The 19,880-nt window shown below is 38.6% G+C and overlaps 1 protein-coding gene across 1 annotated transcript in view; it reads left to right on the top strand.

Moving 5' to 3' along the window:
* The first annotated feature begins 830 nt into the window (after positions 1-830).
* The window catches only part of BLM (BLM RecQ like helicase), a 101,574-nt gene continuing 82,524 nt past the window's right edge, over positions 831-19,880 (top strand). The window contains exon 1 of the mRNA XM_068558199.1: positions 831-906. The gene's annotated coding sequence lies outside the window, so the exon portion shown is untranslated. The remainder of the gene's footprint in view (positions 907-19,880) is intronic.

The raw sequence follows: 19,880 nt of genomic DNA, 5'->3' as shown, positions 1-19,880 counted from the left end.
CCTGCTTCCTATGTGGCCTTTTTTGCTATTAAAAGTCTGCTTAACTTACTCTGCTTTTGCTTTTTCCTACAGAGAGTAATTTAACAGCGATGCGTTTTGTTTGGCTGCACCGTGCGGTTTTGTTTTTGTAACATTTTAAAAAAAGGCAGATATCACACACAAAACAGGGCAGAAGCAGATTTTAAGTTTTTCTTAAAAGAGAAATAAATGAAGGAAGAAAAGAAAGATCTGGCATCACAGGGCCCACAGTCCCTCGTGGGAACAATCAGCTGGAACCTCAGGTACTGCACACGTCCCTAGAGGCATCTGAGTTTGATACCCCTTTCTCCGTAAATGACAATTTCCAGTTGCTCATTTAGAAGAGAATGGGTGGGGCAGAGGCCAGCGTTACCAGGAGGGTGGAGAGGACAGACAGCCAAAGCCTCAGAGACAGACGGTCAGAACCAAAGAGATCGGGGTGTAGAGCCTTGGCCTGGTCTGTGGGAACTAGTAAATCTCAGGCTCGCTTAAACTCCGGGGTTTTCAATCCCGCCACGGTCCGGTTCCAGGTACGTGCTTTACTTAAGTCTTTACCGACACCACGTAACATACTGAAAACAAAGCAGCCCAGCAGCCCGGGAAGCCCTGGGTTCAACCGTAGTCATCTGACCTTGCATTCCAGGCTCTGATTGGGCTTTGGGAATACGTGCCCTTCCTTCTCAGACCCTTACGGGGACCTCGTCCCAGCAGCCCACGGGGGCGGGGAAAGGTGCCACGGGGCGACGGTATTGGTCGGCTTCTTCAGGACGCAGCCAATCGGAATCTGCCGACTTCCGGCGTGAAGTGAGCTGGCGCGCGGCGTCGGGGCGCGGTTGCGGCGCGGGGAGTTTGGATAGTGGTTCCGCCCGCTTCGAGACTGTGGAAGAGGTGAGTGCTGGCGCACGCTGACTTAACGGGCCCGTCCGCCTGTCCCAGACTCGCTCCTGGCCACGCGGCCCGGGGCCGGAGAGGAAGGCCTCTCCGGTGCCTCCCTTTGCCCACCCCGGTTCGGCTAGGCCCGCTGAGTCCTCTCGTCTGGCGAGCAGCATGGGAGGAGAGCACAGACGCACATAGATCCTCAGAAGGGGAAGCAGAGGCCCGGGGGCGGGGGCGAGCTTTCCCAGGCTGTCCCAGGGCGTCGGTGGCAGAACCGGCCTAGCACCCAGTATGTTCTTGTTCGTGTACTCCAGTGCCTACCAAGATGCCTGGCACAGAACAGTCACTTCCCAGATTTCTGGCACTACCCCCATTTCCCTCCCGAGGGATAACCAAAATTCTGTACTTTTTCTATGGCTTTCCACAATCATGAGCCAGGCTGCGTGTATTCTTAGTATCTACTGTGTGCCACGTGCCCAGCACCCCTTTACCTTACAGTTGTAGCTTCACAATACCGCAGCAAAGGGAAATGGTTAAGGACACAGACTGTATCAGATTGCCTGAGTTCGGAAGCCGGCTCCTGCACGTACTAGCTATGTGACTATCCAGCTGTTATTTAAAGTGCCTCAGTTTCCTTTTGTCAAATGAGGGAAATGACCTATTCTACCTCCTGGAGTTTTTGTTATTACTGAACGACTTAATATATGCAGTAAGTGCTTCAAAGAGTACTTGACAACATAGTATGGGTTCTGTTATAACCACCCAGAGAACTAGATAAGGTTGTCCTCATTTTATACATGGAGACTCTGAAGCACAAACAGTTGTCTCTGTGATGAAAGGGCATTTGGTGATTAAATGCTAGAAATAGGATTTGAACTGAGAACTGCCTGACTCCAAAACATCTTGCACAACATGGGGATTTCACCCATACCCCTCACCTGCCCTTAGGTTACTTGGCACTTTGGACACCTAGTGGCCTGAGATGGAGCGGGTACCTGACAGCTCCTGGTGCCACCAACGTGGGTAAATAGCACTCCTGTGCCCCTGTCAAGATGAAGGGGCAGTAATGAGAGAGACTGGGTGAGAGACCAGAAATTGGAGAAGGTGGGAGATAGAGTATTCTGTGTGAGGAATAGTAAATAGTATTAAATTGAGCCAACATTTAGTTAGCCAGGCTGCTATCAGAAAGTAGCTTGTAGTCTAGTAGGAGAAATATGGTGCATGTATCTTTTTGAATTCGTATTTTCATTTTTTCTGGATATATACCCAGAAGTGCCAATTTCTGGATCAAATGGTAGTTCAATTGTCAGTTTTTGAGGAACATCCATATTGTTTTCCATAGTGGCTGCACCATTCCCATTAATAGTGTACAAGGGTTCCCTTTTCTCCACTTCCTCTCCAACATTTGTTATTTGTTTTTTGGTTTTTTTTTTTTTTTTTTGGCTGCACCCCACGGCTTGTGGGATTTTAGTTCCCTGACCAGGGATCGAACCCGTGCCCCCTGCAATGGAAGCGTGGAGTCCTAACCACTGGACCCCCCCCCCCCCCAGGGAATTCCCCAGCATTTGTTATTTGTAGGCTTTTTTTTTTTATACCTTTTTTTTTAAACGTTTATTTATTTATTTATTTATTTATTTTTGGCTGTGTTTGTTGGGTCTTTGTTTCTGTGCGAGGACTTTCTCTAGTTGCGGCAAGCGGGGGCCACTCTTCATCGCAGTGCGCGGGCCTCTCACTATCATGGCCTCTCTTGTTGCGGAGCACAAGCTCCAGATGCGCAGGCTCAGTAATTGTGGCTCACGGGCCTAGTCGCTCCGCGGCATGTGGGATCTTCCCAGACCGGGGCTCGAACCCGTGTCCCCTGCATTAGCAGGCAGACTCTCAACCACTGCGCCACCAGGGAAGCCCCTGTTATTTGTAGGCTTTTTGATGACAGCCATTCTGACAGATGTGAGGTGATATCTCATTGTTGTTTTGATTTGCATTTCTCTAATAATTAGCAGTGTTAAGCATCTTTTCATGTACCTGTTAGCCATCTGTATGTCTTCTGGGAAAAATGTCTATTTAGGTCTTCTGCTCATTTTTTGATTGGGTTTTTTGTTTACCAGCACCACTTGTTGAAGAGACTGTCCTTTCTCCATTATATATTCTTGCCTTCTTTATTGTAGATTAATTGACCATAGGTGTGTGGGTTTTATTTCTGGGCTCTCTATTCTGTTGCATTGATCTATGTGTCTGTTCTTGTGCCAGTACCATGCTGTTTTGATTCCTGTAGCTTTGTAGTATAGTCTGACGTCTGGGAGGGCAGTACCTCCAGCTTTGTTCTCTTTTCTCAAGATTGCTTTGGCACTTCGGGGTCTTTCATGATTCCATGTGAATTTCAGGATTATTTGTTTCAATTCTGTGAAAAATGTTGTGGGATTGCATTACATCTGTATATTGCTTTGTGTTATATTCTGTATATATTCCTTTTAAGGGAAGGAAAGGTAGAAAAAGAGATCCAGTGTAATTGTAGAATATTTGGGGGAGCTAAATGCCAAAAGCCCCTGTGGGTCTCCATTGCCTGTAGCATGATACATGAGGCCTTTGAGCAGTCTCCTCTAACCACCTGCTAGTCTACCTCAGTCTTTGCATGAATAGTGCGTAGACTACCTTTCACAACCTCCACCCTGTTTGGAAGGTTCCAGTTGTCCTTCAAGATCCAATTCAGTGTTCTTTGGAAAACTGCTCTATGATTTTCCTGAGCTTTACCTTCATCTGGGAAGCCATAAGACTTTTAAGAAAAGACTTTATTGTAGGACTTATCCCATTTCATTGTAATTTTTTATTGACATGTCTATTTCCTGCTAGTCTAGAAGCTCATTGAAGGAAGTAATTATGTCTTGCTTATCACTGTCCTCTAGTGCCTCCTACGATCCCTGGCACAGAGTGAAAATACAAGTCAAAATCAACTAATGGAAGTTCTTGGTGTTATGACATATAGACTTTGTTCTCTAGAATGGCAAGGAACTATTGAGTTTACTTTGTCTAAAAAGGCCTATATCTTAATGAACCATATTCTCAATGTCAAGAAAAATATTGCAGTCATAATCCTGTCTTCCAAACACTTCAGCTATTTTTATTTTTTCATGAAATTTAAATTTTAAATTTTCTAAATTTTAACTATACAAATTTCTTACTGTAACCCTAATATACTCATAATTTACTGAGTTTTTTTCAGTTTTAAATTATTCCATGCAGCTTCTCAGTCTCCATGGTAGTCATTTATCTTGTAAATTATCACATTATTCCACTCTCCTTCGTGGTTTAATAGGTGTGAAATGTAGCTTCATGCTATTAATTATTAGAAAAATTGAACATTTTTCCATGAGGTTATTTTGTCTGTGTATATTCTGGTGAACTATGTGTTTATACTCCCTGATCATTTGTTCACAGGAACTTTATGTGTTTTTAATATTAATCCTTTATTTGTTATTTGTTGCCAATTTTCTTTTTAAAAAAATTTCGTGTGTGAAAGTAGATACATTTTTAAAACTACGTAGTGTGTGTGTGTGTATATATATATATATAAACAATTACAAAGAAAAATTATAAAGTTTAATTTTACATTAAAATTATATAAATGTAAAGAATAATTATAAAATTATAATTACATGTAACTGTCATCCAAATCAAGAAATCTGGGGTACTTAATAGTACTCCAAAAGTATGCTTCCCTCATCATGACCTCCTGCCTACACTAGAGATAACTGTTTTCCTGTTTTTTTTGTAGTAATAATTCTCTTGTCTTCTTAATTTACGCATATATGCAACCTGTAAGTAATGTAGTGCAGTTTTGCTTGGTTTTGAACTCTATAAATGGGATGGTAGTTTGTGTATTCTACGTTGTCTTTCTCATTTAGTTCAACATTATGTTTGTGAGATTCTTCTGTATTGTAGATACAGGTTTTTTAAATTTTTAAATAATTTTATAATTGTTAATAAAAATTTATTTTGTTGCCATAGAATATTCCATTGTATGATTGTGCCACAGTTTATCCATCCTGCTTTTGATGACATTTAGGTTGGTTTCAGATTTGAGCTATTAATGTTGCTGTGAATGTTCTTGTTCATATTCACTGCTGCACATGTTAATAAGTTTGTATATAACTAAGAGTAAAACTGTTGGGTCTAAGGATATGTATAGGTTTTACTTTTCAATCTAATGCCAAATTTTCTTCAAAAGTGGTTGCACTCCTACCAGTGTTTGTTTATTTATTTTATTTTATTTTTATATTTTGGCTGCGTTGGGTCTTCATTGCTGCATGGGCTTTCTAGTTGCAGTGAGCAAGGGCTCCTCTTCATTGAGGTGCACGGGCTTCTCATTGCGGTGGCTTCTCTTGTTGCGGAGCACGGGCTCTAGGCGCACGGGCTCAGGAGTTGCGGCATGCAGGACCTAGAACACGCAGGCTTCAGTAGTTGCAGCGCGTGGGCTCAGTAGTTGTGGTGCATGGGCTCTAGGGTGCACAGGCTTCAGTAGTTGTGGCACATGGGCTCAGTAATTGTGGCTCGTGGGCTCTAGAGTGCAGGCTCAGTAGTTGTGGCACACGGGCTTAGTTGCTCTGCGACATGTGGGATCTTCCCAGATCAGGGATCGAACCCGTGTCCCCTGCATTGGCAGGTGGATTCTTAACCACTGTGCCACCAGGGAAGTCCCTTACCAGTGTTATTAGACTTTCCATTGCTCCACATCCTTTCTAATATTTGATATTGTGCATTTAATTTTTGCCTATCAGGTAGGTGTATGTATTTTCTTATGATTTTAATTCCCTGGATTATTAATGAAGTCTAGCACCTTGTATTTATGGACTGTTTCCTCTTTTTAAAAGTGTCTCTTCAAGTTTTCTGTCTTTTCCATGGAGTTGTCTATCGTTTTCTTGTTTTGTAGGAATTATTTTTTCATTCCACATGGTGGTTATTTATTTGTTAGTTATATATATTGCAAATATCTTCTACTCCGTGGCTTTTAAAAGTGGATTTAATATAATTTTAGTCAACTATTTTTAAACACTTTTATTGTGAAATATTTTTTTAACTTTTTGTTTTATATTGGAGTATAGTTGATTAACAATGTTGTGATGGCTTCAGGTGTATACCAAAGTGATTCAGTTATACATATACGTGTATCTGTTCTTTTTCAAATTCTTTTCCCATTTAGGTTGTCACATAATACTGAGCAGAGTTACCTGTGTTATACACTAGGTCCTTGTTGGTTATCCATTTTAAATATAGCAGTGTGTACATGTCAATCCCAAACTCCCTAATTATCCCTTCCCCTCGCCCTGTTGTGAAATATTATATATTTCATAGAGAAAAGTGCAGAAAATATCTATATAAGCTGTGCAGGAATGGGTTAACATAGTAGGCCTGGGAACTTGGGTTTTGAAACCTTTCCTAAGGTGATAAGGTTCTTTTGCCCACCTGTGGCACTAACACTTGCTTTCATTCTGAGAATCTGAAATTTTGGTGTTAAAGTGTTCCTCTGTGACCAGCCCCAGATAAAAACCCTAGACAATGCATCTCTGGTGGGTTTCCTAGGGCAAAAACATTGCGCACGTGTAGCTGCACTTTTCTTGAGAGAGAATGTGCTCTCTGGGAGGTAGGGAGCATGTAGAAGCCAGCACATGGATTCCTACAGACTGATGTGTCTTTTCCTCTTGTTGCTCTGTTGGTGTGTCCTTACTGTCTGTTGATGTAATAAAACTTAGCTGTGAGTTAGGACGGTATGCCTGCGGTCGTTCATCACTGAACATGAGGGAGTGGTCTTTGGGGACCCCGGAAACAGCAGTTTAATGACATGTATCAAAGCAAACACCTCTGTACCTATGTCCCAGGTAAGAAACAGAACATTGCTAACACCCTTAGAAGCCTCCTGTCTGTTAACACATATATGTGGAATCTGAAGAAATTGGTATAGACGATCTTATTTACAAAGCAGGAATAGAGACACAGACGTAAACAAACGTATGGATACCAAGGGGAAAGGGGGGGTGGAATGAATTGGAAGACTGGGATTGACATATATACACTATTGATACTATGCATAAAATAGATAACTAATGAGAACCTACTGTATAGCACAGGGAACTCTACTCAGTGCTCTGTGGTGATCTAAATGGGAAGGAAATCCAAAAAAGAGGGGATAAATGTATATGTATAGCTGATTAACTTTGCTGTACAGTAGAAACCAATACAACATTGTAAAGCAACTATACTTCAATAAAAATTAAAAAAATTTAAAAAAAAGGAAGCCTCCTGTCTGCCCCTGTCTTATCCTGTACCCCAAAGATAACTATTATCCTGACTTTTGTGCTAATCAGTACATTGCTTTTCTTTATATTCAGGTGTCTCAAGTCTTAGTGCTGTTTTAGCTAGTTGGCACACGAAAGATTCTCAATTAAAATGCAATTCAGTTTTTCTAATCTTTTTCTTTTTTGTTAGTGCTGTTTGTATCTTGTTTGAGAACTCTCTTGGAGGTTATAAAATTATTCTTTTGTATTATTTTCCAGAAACTTTATTGTTTTGCCCTTTACATTTAGATCTGCAGTTCACTTGAAAATGATGTGTATGGAGCGAAGTAGGATTTAAATTTCATTTCTTCCCATGTAGATATCCGATGTTCTAGCATGATTTACTGAAAAGACTCCTTCCGTAGTGTTCTGCAATGCTACTTTTGTCATAAATTAAGTGTCTTTATATTGGCTTGCTTGTGGGTTCTTTATTCTCTTCCACTGGTGTTTGCCTATCCTAGCATCAATATCTCACTGTTTTTAAAGTAGTTTTTTAATAAGTCTTTATATGTCTGCCAGAGCAAGTCTTCTCATCCTATAGGTATTCAAGAGTATCTTGGCTAATTTTGGAATTTTGCATCTCCATATAAACTTTACACTCAGCTATTAAGTTCCTCCAGGGGGAAAAAATAGAATTTTTATTAGAATTGCATGAAGTTATGGATCAATTTGGAGAGAACTGGCATCTTGACAGTATTGTTGTCTTCCAGTCATGATTATGGTACAAATATTTGTTTGATTACTCCTTAATTTCTCTTAATAATTATTTATAATTTTCTTAATAGAATCATAGACATAGTTTGGTAGATTTATTTTTTTGATATTTAAATTTTTATGCCATTGTGAATGGTAAGTTTTCTGAAATTTCATTGTCTAACGGTTTATTGGTGGTACATAAAGATAGAATTAATTTTTGTATATTGACCTCATATCCGGCAGTCTACCTAAACTCACTCCATTAGTTTTCTGCTGTAACAGATTACTACAGAGTCAATGGCTTAAATCAACACAGATTTATTATCTTACCGTTCTGTAGTTCCAAAGTTGAATGAGTCTCATTGGGCTAAAAATCAAGGTGCTGGCAATGGCATTCTTCACAGAATTAGAACAAAAAATTTTACAATTTGTGTGGAAACACAAAAGACCCCAAATAGCCAAAGCAATCTTGAGAAAGAAAAACGGAGCTGGAGGAATCAGGCTCCCTGACTTCAAACTATACTACAAAGCTACAGTAATCAAGACAGTATGGTACGGGCACAAAAACAGAAATATAGATCAATGGTACAGGATAGAAAGCCCAGAGATAAATGCATGCACATATGGCCACCTAATTTATGACAAAGGAGGAAAGAACATACGATGGAGAAAAGACAGCCTCTTCAGTAAGTGGTGCTGGGAAAACTGGACAGCTACACGTAAAAGAATGAAATTAGAACACTACCTAACACCATACACAAAAATAAACTCAAATTGGATTAAAGACCTAAATATAGGACCGGACACTGTAAAACTCTTAGAGGAAAACATAGGAAAAACACTCTTTGACATAAACCACAGCAAGATCTTTTTTGACCCACCTCCTAGAGTAATGAAAATAAACACAAAAATAAACAAATGGGACCTAATGAAACTTCAAACCTTTTGCACAGCAAAGGAAACCATAAACAAGATGAAAAGACAGCCCTCAGAATGGGGGAAAATATTTACAAACAAAGCAATGGACAGAGGTTTAATCTCCAAAATATACAAACAGCTTAATATAAAAAAAAACAACCCAATTAAAAGATGGGCAGAAGACCTAAATAGACATTTCACCAAAGAAGACATACAGATGGCCAAGAGGCACATGAAAAGATGCTCAACATCACTAATTATTAGAGAAATGAAAATCAAAACTACAATGAGGTATCACCTCACACCAGTCAGGATGACCATCATCAAAAAATCTACAAACAATAAATGCTGGAGCGGGTGTGGAGAAAAGGGAACCCTTTTGCACTGTTGGTGGGAACGTAAACTGATACAGCCACTATGGAGAACAGTTTGGAGGTTCCTTAAAAAATTAAAAATAGAACTGCCATATGACCCAGCAATCCCATTAGTGGGCATATATCTGGAGGAAAACATAATTCAAAAGAACACATGTACTCCAATGTTCATTGCAGCACTGTTTACAATAGCCAGGACATGGAAACAACCTAAATGTCCAGTGTCATGAATGAATAAAGAATACGTGGTACATATATACAATGGAATATTACTCAGCCATAAAAAGGAATGAAATTGTAGAGATGTGGATGGACCTAGAGTCTGTCTTACAGAGTGAAGCCAGAAAGAGAAAAACAAATATCGTATATTAATACATATGTGTGGAATCTAGAAAAACGGTACAGATGAATGTATTTACAAGACAGTAATAGAGACAGATGTAGAGAACAGACATGTGGACACAGTGGGGGAAGGGGAGGGTGGGATGAATTGGGAGATTAGATTTGACATAAATACACTACCATGTGTAAAATAGGTAGCTAGTGGGAACCTGCTGTATAGCACAGGGAGCTCAGCTCGGTGCTCTGTGACCACCTAGATGGGTGGGATGGTGGGGGGGTGTTGGGAGGGAGGTCCAAGAGGGAGGGGATATAGGTATATATATAGCTGATTCACTTCATTGTACAGCAGAAACTAACACAACATTGTAAAGCAATTATACTCCAATTTAAAAAAAATTTTTTAAATAAGTAAATCACCACAAATTCAGTGGCTTAAAACAACACAGATTTATTATCTTATGGTTCTGTAGTTCTGAAGTTGAATGAGTCTCATTGGGCTAAAAATCAGGGTGTTGGCAAGGCTGTGTTCCTTTCTGGAAGCTCTAGGGAAGAATCTGCTTCCTTGCCCTTTACAGCTTCTTGAGGCTTTCCTCCTCCATTCATCTGAAGATTCTTTTAGTTGTTCTATATACACAGTTGTATCATTTGTGAACGTTAATGTTCTTGCTTCTTTCCAGTTTATTTACTGTTCTTGCTTTATTGCTCTGGCTTAAATTTCCAGTGCACATCATATGGAAGTGGTGAGAGTGGGCATCCTTGTACTGTTCCTAATCTAAAAGGAAAAGCTTTCTAAATATCACCTTATTGGAGGTTTGTTTATTTTTTAATTATATATCCCCTCTGTAGGGTTAAGGAAGTTCCCTTTTATTCCTTGTTTGATAAGAGTTTTCATAATGAATGGATTTCATTGTGAATGGATATTTGATTTTATCGTATGCATATTCTGGAGCTCTTGAGAAAAGTCATATGATTTTTCTTCTTTAATAATTTGGTAAACTATATTAATTGATTTTTTTAATGTTGCCAATCATACATTCCTGAGACAGTACAACTTGGTCATAGTATATTTTATACATGACTGGATTTGGTTTGCTAACATATTGTTTGGGATTTTTTGCAGCTACATTTATGCATAAGAATTAGCCTGTAATTTTTCACGTTGAACTGCCCTTGCAGAATTCTGTACCAAAATTATGCTGGCCTCATAGAGTGAGTTGCGAGGTTCAGTCTTTCTGTACTTTGGAATCGTTCATAAAACTGGAATTTTAAATAAATTTTTCATTTAAAAATTGGAATATTGTCATAAATGCTCAGAAGAATTCACCAGCTCTCAGGTGTTGATGCTGTCTTTATGGGTAGATTTTTAGCCACAGATATTTCTTTAAAATGGTTATAGGCTATTAGGCTTTCTGTTTCTTTTTGAGTGAGTTTTGATAAGTAAGGTTGTGAAGAAATTTGTCCCTTTCATCTAAATTTTAGATTTTATTGGCCCAAAGTTGTTCATAACAACCTATTACTATATTTTAATATCTATATTCTATGTGGTTGAGTTTCTTCTTTTAGTCCCAATATTGGTTTGTTTATGCCTTTTCTCTTCTTTTTGATGTCTTTTTAATTAATTAATTAATTAATTTTTGGCTGCATTGGGTCTTCATTGCTGCATGTGGGCTTTCTCTAGTTGCAGTGAGCGGGGGCTACTCTTCTTTGCGGTGTGCTGGCTTCTCATTGGGGTGGCTTTTCTTGTTGTGGAGCACAGGCTCTAAGTGTGCGGGCTTCAGTAGTTGTGGAGCGTGGGCTTCACTAGTTATGGCTCGTGGGCTCTAGAGCACAGGTTCAGTAGTTGTGGCACACGAGCTTAGTTGCTTTGCGGCATGTGGGATCTACCCGGACCAGGGGTCGAACCCATGTCCTGTGCATTGGCAGGCAGATTCTTAACCACTGTGCCACCAGGGAAGCCCCTTTGATAAGTCTTTTCACAGAACCAACTTGGTTTATTGATTCTCTCTATTTTATATTTATTATTTTAGCTCTTATCTTTATAATTTTCTTCTTTGTATTTTCATTGGGCTTATTTTGTTTTTTCATTTTCACAAATGAAATAGATACGAGATAGATGCCTTCTGCTCATTAATTTTCATTTGTCCTTTCTAACAATTAAGGCTGTACGTTTCCCTGTAATTACTTCTTTAGTTGCGTATCACAAGTTTTTTTATATGTAGACTTTCATTATTGTCCAGTTCAAAAATATATTCTAATGCCCACTCTGTTATCTTATTTGATCCATGGTTTTTTTTAGTAAGTATATTTCTTTATTTCCAAACATGAGGATTTTCTGGATCCATCTCTCTCCTTCTTTCTCTCTCTCTTTTTTTTTTTTCTTTGAAAAATTAAAAACCTGTGGAAAAGTTGCAGGGTTAGTCCAGTAATAATATGTCTTCTCAAGTGTGCATTTTGCATTCTAAAAATAGTTCATATTATCAACCTTAAAAATAAAATAGCCAGTTATTTTACTAGCAAAATGAGCTTATTCAGGAATGGCAGAGGAATTGCCATTTAGGACATGAAAACTATAGCAAACCACGGGTAGGTCTGGAGAACAAAGGAGAGCAACCTTACTTTATATAGAAAAAGGAGAAGTTGCGAAGGGCTGCTCCAAACCACAGTCCGTTGGAGGAATGTGAGCGTTCAGGGTGGCTGAGTTGTTGGAGTTCTCATTGACTGGGCTGTTGCTCAACAACGAGAGAATCGGGTAATAAAGTAAGCTTCCCGCCCAGGAACGTGAAGTAAGCTGTGAAGGAAGGTACATGTGTGGAGAGCTCCCCCTTCAAGACTTCACAACTCCATTTTAAATGAAGTTTCCCTTTATTAATTTTTACAGTATCTTAGGTCAGAAAGAAAACGTTAGTATTAGTATTATATTTTACAGTATGTTAGGTCAGAAAGAAAACATTAGTATTTTCCAAAAGTAGAAAGATTATGAACAGTCCTTATCATTGTACAACAAAACTAGAAATTTAAAATGAAATTTTAAAAAAAAGGAAAAGGCCCTGGAAGATTAAAAATCTTCTATTAAAGAACTATTGGATACAAGGGAAATACAAACTGAAATAAAGGATTCCTGAAAATTAATGAAATGAAAACACAACAAATCAGATTTTATAAGACACATATAAAGCAGTGGTGAAGGGGGGAAATTTATAGCTTTAAAGACATTATAAATGAAGGACGGAAAATAAATGAACTAAATTCCAAACTTGGAAAGTTAGAAAAAGAACAAAAAGTAAGCCAAACGAAAGCACAAGAGGCTAAAAAATAATAAAGATAGAAGCAGAAATTAATGATAGAGAACAGAAGAACATGTGATTAATCAAAATCTTGTATCTTGAAAAATTTAACAAGCCAGCAAACTAATAGCTAACTTAGGAAAGTAGGAGGAAATCGCAAATGCAAAATGACAAGTGGGGGAAAACCCACTAATATAGAAGAAATTTTTTAAAATACAAGATTAAGTTGCATACCTCTAAATATATTTGAATATTTATATGAAATGGATAATTATTTAGGGAAATACAATTTAACAAAATAGATCCCCGTAAAGATTACAAGTTAAATACCTCAATTTCCATAGAATAAACAAAGTTTTGAAAGAACTATCCCAATGAAAACAAAAAAACACTAGGTCCAAATGGTTTCATAGGGAAATTCTACCAAACTTCAAGAGTCTAGATAATCACAGTGCTAATAAATTGTTTCAGATGAAGGAAGGAAAACTTTGAAATTCTTTTTTTTGAATTAGATACTTCATATTATAGTCACTGATTTAGTCATCTATCTTTAGTTGTTGTCAAGGGGCTGAAGGGAAGTAAAATTTCCGAAACACTTTTCAGTCTTCTAAGATGCTCTTTGGGTTTGCTTTTTCTGAAGCAGCTTTATTGACCTACAATAAACTGCACATATTTAAGTTACGATTTGATCAGTTTTGATATATAGGAGATATCATCACCACAGTCAGATCAGTGAACATATCCATCTCTCCCAAAAGTTTCTTCATGCCCCTGTGTAATGCCTCACTCTTGCTCCCTTTCCCCCAGTCCAGAATCTGTAAAGAACCCCTACAGTTCTTTAAAACGAACAAATAACAAATAACCCAATGAAAAAGTAGGCAAAGGATTTGAATAGACGTTTCTCCAAAGAAGATACACAAATGACCAACAAACACTTGAAAAGATGCTTAGCATCACTAATCATCAGAGGAATGCAAATCAAAAACACAATGAGATATCGCCTCACACTCAGGATGGCTACTATCAAAAAACCCCAGAAACGACTTCTGTGGTGGTGCAGTGGTTAAGAATCCACCTGGCAGTGAAGGGGACACGGGTTCGAGCCCTGGTCTGGGAAGATCCCACATGCTGTGGAGCAGCTAAGCCCGTGCGCCACAACTACTGAGCCTGCACTCTAGAGCCCGCAGACCACAACTACTGAAGTCTGCGAGCCTAGAGTCCTTGCTCTGCAACAAGAGAAGCCACTGCAATGAGAAGCCCGCGCACCACAGCAAAGAGCAGCCCCCACTCAGCGCAACTAGAGAAAGCCCGCGTGCAACAACGAAGACCCAAAGCAGCCATAAATAAATAAATAAATAAATATGAATTTAAAATCAAACTAGAAAATAACAACTGTTGGTAAGGATGTAGAGAAATGAGGATTATGGAGAAATTGGAACTCGTGCACACTGTTGCTGGGAACGTAAAATGGTGCAGCTGCTGTGGAAAATAGTATGGCAGTTTCTCAAAAAATTAAAAATAGAATTACTGTATGATCCAGGAATTCCACTTCTGGGTGCATACCCAAAAGAATTGAAATCAGGGTTTCAAAGAGATATTTGTACACCTGTGTTTATTTCAGCATTATTCACAATAGCCAAAGAGTGGGAGCAACTCAAATGCCCATCGACAGATGAATGGATAAACAAAATGTGGTATGTACATACAACCGAATATTATTCAGCCTTTAAGGAAGGAAATTCTGACGCATGCTGCAACATGAATAAACCTTGAGGACATTATGCTAAGTGAAATAAGCCAGTCACAAAGAAAACAAATACTGTATGATTCTACTCAAGTAGTCAGATTCACAGAAACAGAAAGTAGAATGGTGATTTTCAGAGGCTGGGGGGAAGGGGAAATGGGAAGTTGTTGTTTAATGGGCACACAGTTTCAGTTGTGCAAGGCAGAAAAGTTCTGGAGATTGGTTGCACAGCAATGTGGATATACTTTACATCACTGAACTGTACACTTAAAAACGATTAAGATGGTAAATTTTTAATGTTAGGTGTGTTTTAGCACAATTAAAAATAAAAAAGGACAAAGGAGCCAGCTTGAAGGAATTCTATTCCCACTGCCCATATATGAAACAATTTGAGCATCAGCATAAATAATGACAGTATGGATTACAACCCACTGAATAAATTAAGAATCTTTACTGATAGGAAACAAATAGGGAAGAAGGGAAAGTTCTTTATAGTGGAATGCCAATTACTAAATGATGATGCCAGCTACTAAAGAATGACTGGGGTTAAAAAGACCATCATTGTATAATCATATTATTTCTTCAGGTACGAATCTCCAGTGGATATGAAAACAGTTTTTTTCTAGTTATCTTTTTTATTATTGATTTCTAGCTAATTTACGTTTGGTTGGAAACATGCCATTATGATGTCAGTCCTTTGAAGTTTGTTGAGACATGCCTTGTGACCCAGTACATGGTCAGCTTTTGTAAATGTCTGTTCTTGAAAAGAATGTGTACATTTTGTTGTTGTCAAATTTGTGTTATTCAGATCTCTGGGTTGTTACTGATTGTTTAGTTACTTGTTCTATCGATTACTGAGAGAGCTAATTTTATACTAGAATTACAAGCTTTTTTCTGTTTCTTCTTGTCATTCTATCAGTTTTACTTCTTGTATATTTTTTCCATCTTCTTACTTTTAACCTTGCTATACACCTAGTGTTTTAGATGTGTCTCTAATAAACAGCAAATACAATAGTTAGATATCATTTTAAAAATTCAGATTGTAATCTTTTAATCAAGGCAGTTGATTTTAATCAAGGCATGTAAATGTTTACATTTATTATAATTCATAAATTTTTGGATTAAAATCTACTACCTTATTTTTTTCTTTATATTATATTTTTCCTTTTTTCCCCTTTTATGTAGCTTTCTTACAGGTGAAGTTTTTTTTTTTTTAATCATTTCGCCTTCTAGATTTTAAGTTACATGCTCTGTTTTTGTTCTTTAGTAGTTACTCTAGAAAGTACAACATGCATATTTATCCTCTCCAAGTCTAAAGCTTATCAACACCTTACACTCCTCCCAGGCAATACAAAGGCCTCGGAACACATTCACTCTCTTTACCTCCCTCCTCACTTATGGGTCATTATTGTTGGGTTTTTTTGTTTGTTTGTTTGTTTTTTTAAAGAGGAAACCAGCAAATGGTTGGTTTTTTTTTTAATAGTAATCTTTTATTTATTTATTTATTTTTATATTTATTTTTGGCTGTGTTGGGTCTTCGTTTCTGTGTGAGGGCTTTCTCTAGTTGCGGCAAGCAGGGGCCACTCTTCATCGCGGTGCGCGGGCCTCTTCACTATCGCGGCCTCTCTTGTTGCGGAGCACAGGCTCCAGACGCACAGGCTCAGTAGTTGTGGCTCACAGGCTTAGTTGCTCCATGGCATGTGGGATCTTCCCAGACCAGGGCTCGAACCCGTGTCCCCTGCATTAGCAGGCAGATTCTCAACCACTGCGCCACCAGGGAAGCCCTATTGTTGGGTATTTTAACTATTTTTTTTAACCCCAGAGAACATTATTATTGTTGTTTTGTACAGGCACGGTTTGCATAAATTTAACCTAATATTTACCACTTCCTTTGTCCTTCAGTCCAGCTATCATCTGAGAACTTCCCCCCAGGCTCACTTTTCTACTACCTCAAAGTACATCCTTTAGAATTTCATCTAATGAGAGTCTACTGGTGGCAAACTATTGGTTTTTGATGATCGGAATATATCTTTATTTTGCCTTGATTTTTTTTAATAACAACTCTTTTGAGATATAACTCACATACCATAAAATTCACCCATTTTAGGTATATAATTCAGAGGCTTTTAGTATATTCATAAGCTTGTGCAGCAGTTGTCACACTCAATTTTAGAACAGCTTTGTCAGCCTGAAGAGAAACCCCACACCCCTAGCCATTAACCCCCAATCTAACCAGCAACCGCCCCTCCCCGGCCGGCAGTCACTAATTACTCTCTATAGGTTTGCTCATTCTGGACATGTCATATAAATGGGATCATACTATATGTGGTTCCTTGTGACTGGCTTTTTTCTCTTAGCATATTTCAAGGTTCGTCATTATTGTAGCATTTATCAGTATGCTTTGGTCATTCCTTTGTATGATCAAATAATATTCCATATGGATATACACATTTCCTTCATCCATTCATTCATCAGTTGATGGACTTTGGGTTGTTTCTAGTTTTTGGCTATTATGAATAATGCACCTGTGGACATTCAGATACAAGTATTTGTTGGAATACCTGTTTTCAGTTTTTTTGAGTATATATGTAGGAGTAGAATTGCTGGATCATATAGTAACTCTGTGTTTAACTTTTTGAGGAACTGCCAGACTGTTTTCCAAAGCGGCTGCACCATTTTACATTCCCAGCAGCAATGGATAAGGGTTCCAATTTCTCCACGTCCTCACCAACACTTTATCTGTTGCTTTTATTATAGCCAGTTTTAAAAATAAAAGCTTTATTGGGATATAATTTATATGCCATTAAAATTCACCCTTATGCAATTCAGTCTCAATTGTTGAAGGATATTTTTGCTGGGGGAAAAGTTCTAGGTTACTCTCAGCAGACTGAAGATATTCCACTGTCGTCGTTGTCTTTTTTTTTTTTTTAATTGAAGTATAGTTCATTTACAGTGTTGTGTTATATTCCACTGTCTTATGATTTCCAATTTTACTGAAGAGAAATCAATTATCTGTCCAAATATTGCACAATGAGGGGAATTCCCTGGCAGTCCAGTGGTTAGGACTTGATGCTTACTTTCTTTTATTTATTTATTTTTTTGCCTGTGCCGCATGGCATGTGGAGTCTTAGTTCTTCAGCCAGGGATCGAACCCACACCCCCCTGCACTGGAAGCACGGAGTCTTAACCACTGGACCACCAGGGACGTCCCAGGACTTGGTGCTTTCAGTGCCAGGGCCCAGGTTCAATCCCTGGTTGGGGAACTAAGATCCAACAAGCTGCTTGTTACAACCAAAAAAACCCCCAAATTTTGCACAATGATGTATTTTGGTGTGGATTTATTTTTATCTTTCCTGTTCAGAATTTGTTTGCTTTCTTTCTTTTTTTAAAAAAAATTATTTATTTATTTATTTATTTTTGGCTGTGTTGGGTCTTCGTTGCTGCGTGCGGGCTTTCTCTAGTTGCAGCGAGTGGAGTTGTGGCGCACGGGCTTAGTTGCTCCGTGGCATGTGGGATCGTCCTGGACCAGGGCTCAAACCCATGTCCCTTGCATTGGCAGGTGGATTCTTAACCACTGCACCACCAGGGAAATCCCTGTTTGCTTTCTTGAATCTGAGGATTTGTGTCTTTCATTCTGGAAATATCCCAGCTATTATCTTTTAAAATATTCTGCCCCAGTTTCTCCTCTTTTTCTGGAACTAGATTTCTAGCTAGATTTATGTTAGACTTCTTACTCTATCTCCCGTGTCTTTTAACTTCTCATATTTTCCATCTCTTTCTTTAGTTTTCCGTGTATGCATCTATTAAGTCAGAAACTCTGTGGGAATCTTAAAGTTTACCCTACTTTTAAGCTAACAAGTCAGCCTCTAACAGTTCCTTATATGCGCGCGTGCACGCGCGCACACACACACACACACACATAAATGTTTACACATGCACTGACAAGACATAAGACCCCTGGGTCAGAGATACAGATGGTTTATTGCAGCAATACCTTGCATCCATTCCCTACACCCTAATTCCCACAAGGTGATGTGATAAGGGCTAGATGATACCTGTGTATACAGTTGGGTGCATCACAGGAAAGGAACTCCAAAATTCAGAGACTCTGAGCACTCGAGGGTTTCTGGCACATCTCACATCCTCCCTTCCAGAGAGATCACTTTTTACCTTAGAATGTAGGCAAATCTCCCCTGGGTGAGAGGGGAAGGGGCCTTGGGATTATTATCCTGAATGTAGGGAAATGTCTCCAGGGAGAGAAAAGAAAGGGCTTTATCTTTACTACTGTGAGATGTCTCTGGGGGAAGTGTGACTCCAAATCTCACCAGAGGAATACAGCAGCCAAGACCATCTGCTACTTCACATGTCCTTTGCTCAGAAGGCTTGGACCGTGTAAGAATGTGAGAAATCCATGGAACCAGATCCTGGACACTTTCTTCTGGTTTTCTCCCCACTTTACTAATTATCTCTTTAGCTGTGTGTAATCTACTGGTAGATCTATCTGTTGAATTCTGAATCTTGGTTACTGTATCTTTCATTCCTAAAAGTTCTGTTGGCAAGGTCAACTTTATAGTTTTCTGTTTACTGCAGATATTTTCAAGCTTGTCTTTTATTTTTGTAAACATAAGTTTAATTGCTTTTTACTGGTATGTCTGATACTGTTTGACTATTTCTATTACAACTAGTTCTCATTCCTGGTGCCTTGTTTGCTTGTGTGGTTGACTATTTTTGTCTGTATTTGCTATATATTGTCTTGTTGTGGGAACTATTTAAGGCCTAAGATAAAGGCGTAGTCCTCCAGAGACATTTTTGCATTTGCATTTGGAAGATGCCTTGGAGTTAGGATCACTTTAATCTAAATTCATGACTTGGATTTTTTTTTAAATATGTGCATGATAAAAATTGGGTTCAGAAGATTCTCAGGTTTGTGGTTTTGGAGTCTCTCCCACTCAGTCCCTCAGCAATTGGTAACTTTACTTATAGATACCTGGGGATAGAAGTGAGGTTTAATTTTGGTTTACCTTTGCCCAGTTGGTATAGCCCTTTGGGGTGCTGGTTTTATAGGGGAACATTTCCCACCATGGTTGTGCCCTAACTTTGATTCTGTCCATCTTTTTCCTCCAAGGCTAGCAAAACTGATGTTCAGATTCTCAGGATTAGACAGCTGTCCACAGGATGAAAACAACTGTCAATGCTCTCCTTACCTCTCTGGCTTCCCACTTTTGGCCTGATCATTTTAACTTCTTGTCAGAGATTTACTGTATTTAATAATTTCTTTTTTTTTTTTTGCTTTTTTTAAATT

Source organism: Eschrichtius robustus, chromosome 1, assembly GCF_028021215.1.
Source record: "Eschrichtius robustus isolate mEscRob2 chromosome 1, mEscRob2.pri, whole genome shotgun sequence".
In the NCBI taxonomy this organism is placed as follows: Eukaryota; Metazoa; Chordata; class Mammalia; order Artiodactyla; family Eschrichtiidae; genus Eschrichtius; species Eschrichtius robustus.
This window is presented reverse-complemented; position numbering and strand designations above follow the sequence as displayed.